Raw genomic sequence first — 4537 nt, 5'->3', positions numbered from 1 at the left:
TGTGTGTGTGTGTGTGTGTGTGTGTGTGTGTGTGTGTGTGTGTGTGTTCAGAGTGATCTTATTGCATTTGTTAATGACCAGAGAGATTTCCGAAGCCAAGTCCCCAAAGAAAGGAATCCAAATGAGTAAAACAGTTGCTGCTGCTGCTCGGTGGCTCTTTGGGAATCAAACCGTGGCCGGCGTCACTGCCTTAGGCGTCCTCAGGTTGTAGGACTCCCCCCGGTGGGCTCCACGCTCTTGCGGTCGCGCGGGGCTGGGAGGTTATTACTTGGACTGTTAAGCTAAGCCCGCTGCAACAGGCTCTGGGAATTTGAAGACACTTCAAATAATGCTGCTCTTTCTTTTTTGAAGAAGACTAGTGTAAGCGTAAATCTGTCCTAAAAGCCGTCAGGAGTGGGGGCAGATTCTCTATTCCTGCAGAACTGGAAAGTTCTCGAAGAGTCGCTCGCCAGGCTGAGTGGCAAACTATGGATGCGAGGGGGCAGGGGTTGCACACGTTGGTTTGGTCTTGGCTTCCGGACCGACTTATGGCCACCTTGTCTTCGCACTTACAAACCTGGAACACTAACAGTGCCGCCTCCGACCAGCTACCCTCGCAGTTCGGTCTCTTGGGTCGTCAGAGAAAATCTTGCATCCCGTGTTAGGATGTGGCCTGCCAGACTCGATGGTCCCCTTGCCTTCCCCACTCCTGGCTAAGACCCTTGACAATGAATCTTAGTCCTTCCCTGGGATCTCACGAGAGTGTCCTCAGACAGGCTTCCAGGTGCCTATTCTCAATCTTGTTGAGCCAGGTTTGCTCTTTGAGGAAGTCCACGTTCTGCTCTCCCCGTATGGGGTGGTCCTTGGGAGTTTGGTGCACAGATTTCTCTTCTATGCCTGTCTTCTAGGTCAGTCACAAATGCATCACGAGGAAATCTGAGATTGAGAGAGGCTTGGAGTTGAGATGGCCACTGGAATCAAGCGGAGACACCTGCAATGTTGGCTCCACTGGAGCCCAGCGCTGCACCCAGAAACGCAGGCCAAGGAGCAACAGCTAGATCAGAGTTCTTCTCGGCCCTCCCTAGGTGGGCAGTTCAAACCCACAGGTGTTTGCCCCCTCTGATGCATGCTGCTTCGCTTCCTAAGGAGTCTCTCTTCGAACACCAGGCCTCCTTTTTTTTTTTTTCCTCTTGGTAAGGAAAGTAAACATCTTGTTTATATTTCCATAGTGGTCAGGCCCTAATTATGCATGATTCCAGCAACATGACTGCTTCAGCCGGAAGGCGCCGGCCTCGAAAGACTCCTGGAACTTCACATAGTTGTTTTTTTTTTTTTTTTTTTTTCTTTTTTCTTTTTAAGTATAAAGCGTTTGTGGAGGGTCAGAAACAGACAAGCTGAAGGTTAAAAGGGGGACAGCCAGGATTCCGCATTTGGGGGAGGAAAAAAAAAAGAGGCCTTGGTGATACTTGCGGCCGGCCGAGACCTGAGAAGCCGAGCTTGTCACTGCTACTGCGAACGAACCTCAGCCTCAAGGGCACTGCCCTAGGTCCAAGTCTGGTTAGTACCACCATTCAACTAGGACCCAGTAAAATCTCCTAAGCCTGCAAGACAGAAGAGAGCGAGGAAAGGAACCGGGCAACCGAACATGGAAAACATCTTTTTGGTCACGTGAACTTTATTGCAGCTCAGGAAGTTATCTAACAGCTGCCAAAACTTCTGACTCCACTGCTCCAAAAGCTTGACTGTTTCTCACACCTCAGCACCCTGTGTGGAGCCTGCCGACTCGACTAGGAGATATTCAGATTTCCTATTCTCCTTTCACCTTCTTCCCACACCTGGCTGGTTGCATTTGGAGATGATTTTCTTTTCTTCAATTCACGAGACATGTGGCTCCCATGCTTACCTGGGCTGTACTTTCCCAATCCATCCTCCATGAGGGGAACTCCAAAGCGTCTCCTGCAGAGAGAAAGCCAGGTTGAGGAAGGGTCAGAAAAAGAAAGCCAGGCATACTGTATATATTTTCTGTGTGCCTTTGATTCATTGCAGAAAAAGTTCCACGGGGGGTGGGGGGGAATGATTTTAATGGTTACCCTCTCATTGTTCCACTAACTCACTAATTCTCAGGCCTGTGGGAACCTGACCTTGTTTCCTTAAAAGGCCTGCCAAAGATCTGAGCACAGTGGGCTACAGCACTGATCCTGGTTGACAGATGGGAGTTCTGAGGGAGAAGGGGCAGTTGAGGGATCAGAAGCGAAGGCCCACAAGCGCTCATCAGTTTCAGTTCATTTCATGGTCTCATAAGAGATTGAGATAGGGGCTGGGGAGATGGCTCAGTGGTTGAGAGCACTGTCTGCTCTTCCAGAGATCCTGAGTTCAATTCCCAGCAACCACATGGTGGCTCACAACCATCTATAATGTGATCTGATGCCCGCTTCTGGAATGTCTGTGCACCTGCAGATAGAGCATTCATATACCTAAAAGAAATAAAGAAAAAGAATTTTTTAAAAAAAGAGAGATTGAGGTAATCTCGGGAGGACCTTCTCTCACTTTCTACCAGATGCCTCCCTAAAAGGCTGATACCCAGTTCCTCCTGAGTAGGAGGAAGGTCTGGAAGGACCTTGCTCTGGCTGACGGGTTTAACTGGCAGGACATTACTGCCAGTTGTGTGTATTTCCTGACCCCAAAAGTTCAGACTGAGCAGGGCCAATGGGCCCAGGTCCAAGCATAATCCAGATGTCTAGGAACAGGGACCTCTCCAGAGGCCTGTGTGTAGAAAGCCCATTCATCTTGGGCCCAGTGCATTTACTCTGTGGAAACAGTCCCTGAAGTGCCCCAGCGAGGAAGGGAGCAGCTACCGGAAGGCTGAGGCAGTGCCCTAGCTGCACAGCTCTCTCCCTGCAGGAGATGTCTAAGAGCATAAAGTGCTAGAGTGCTGGAGCGTCTTGTAAATTAAAGGACAATCTGGGACAGCATTGTGCCAAAGTGGTTGCCAAGCCCTCTGAAAGCAAATACCTTCGCTACTGTTTGATAACCCAGCCACAGCTCTGATGCTAAGCAGAGTGGCGCACACAGCCCGGAAGTGCTTGCTGAGACCCGGAAGCACCTGGAGTTGGCCGCCCTGCTCTCTAGGAACCCTTGGCTACCACAGTGTGTAGGTGTAGCGGTTTGTAATCCCCGTCCTGCTCCTGTCCCACCCACCCCTGGAATCTGCCCTGGCTGTTTGAGGGAAGGGAAAAGGCAGGTCCCTGGAGCAACCAACCGCGAGTGGAATTAGTCCTTCGTTTTAATTAAGCTGCTTCTCTGCCCTGAAAGGAAGAATTTATAACAGGGGCCCGATAACTGAAAATCTCACGATAGATTATAGAGCAAATGAACTAAAGATCTTCGGGTGAGATTTACAATTCCACACTGAATAAAACGTCCCCTGTACTCCCTCCCTCTGTGTCCCTCTCTGCAGGACGCTCCCAGGGATCCCGGGTGGGCGTGAGACTTGGGCGCACAGAGGCTGGGGCGCATCTAGCTGCTTGCCGGGGAGCCGGGTTCGCGGGGCCCCTGATGGGCCCTTTGACCCGCCGCCGACGTGCCATTGTAAGAAAAATGTTTCAGATCCAACCTGAGCTGCTTTCCGTAGCACAGGAAACATCTGGGAAGTTTTCTCCCAGCGTTTGGGAAAGTACTTACTTTCGAAGTTGGCTAAGGTGTTCTAGGACCCAGACAAACCCGAGTCCGGAGATGGGGCTCTGAGGTTGGCAGCCCTGCCAGCTGCTTGGGTGCAAACTGGGGATCTAGCTGGTGGCAGGCACTTGGGTGAAGGACGAATTAAACACTTAGTCCCGCGTCTGCGCCTTCTGGCCTCATTGTTTTAACGTCTGTACTACTTAGCCACAGTTTGAGAAAGAATAATGCCTTTACATTCAGAAAAACTTCAAAGACCCGGGCTTGCTCAATATGGCCCGCACATGGTAGTCTCCGAAGGCCTTGTCTGCCAAAACATGTTTCTCAGTATTTTTCTCTTTTCTTCCGATCTCCCACCCCCCACTTTTTTTTTTCCTCCCCAGATGGGAGGGAACCGCAGGCTCAGGTTACCTAGGGCGTTTTGCCTTCACAGAGGCAGTTAGGGCTATTCCATTGCATTTTGGGAACAAAATCTCAACTAGGAAAGGATTTTGAGGACTGGCTAGCTCTCCAGACAGGAGGAGAGGCTGGAAACTTGACCAGGACCCAGAAGGGACTGTATCAGAGTAGGTGCATCATCAGATTTATAGATGTTGAAACACAATGTCCTTTCCTGCAGATGCACATCTTTCTGTTACTAACCACTGTTTAAAATGAGGCCAAGATAATCGGGCTGTGTCTTTACCGTAGCACATGGTTCTCAGTGTAGAAAGTATTTCCTATTTATCGAACTATCGGTATTGAACCAACTGAAGGCAACCATCCACTTTTTAATTTTGGGAATAAGCAATATCCATTCAAAACGTTTAAACTGCTATGATCTAGACAACTATCCATCCTTCCTTCCTTCCTTCCTTCCTTCCTTCCTTCCTTCCTTCCTTCC

General features: G+C 49.9%; 1 long non-coding RNA gene across 1 annotated transcript in view; it reads left to right on the top strand.

Moving 5' to 3' along the window:
• Window positions 1–4480, top strand: part of LOC129669576 (uncharacterized) — an 8424-nt gene extending 3944 nt beyond the window's left edge. The window contains exon 3 of the long non-coding RNA XR_008719045.1: window positions 888–4480. This is a non-coding gene — a long non-coding RNA (uncharacterized LOC129669576). The remainder of the gene's footprint in view (window positions 1–887) is intronic.
• The last annotated feature ends 57 nt before the right edge of the window (window positions 4481–4537 follow it).

The sequence above is a fragment of the Psammomys obesus genome, unplaced genomic scaffold (genome assembly GCF_907164565.1).
Source record: "Psammomys obesus unplaced genomic scaffold, mPsaObe1.curated_primary_1811, whole genome shotgun sequence".
NCBI classification, from domain to species: domain Eukaryota; kingdom Metazoa; phylum Chordata; class Mammalia; order Rodentia; family Muridae; genus Psammomys; species Psammomys obesus.
This window is presented reverse-complemented; position numbering and strand designations above follow the sequence as displayed.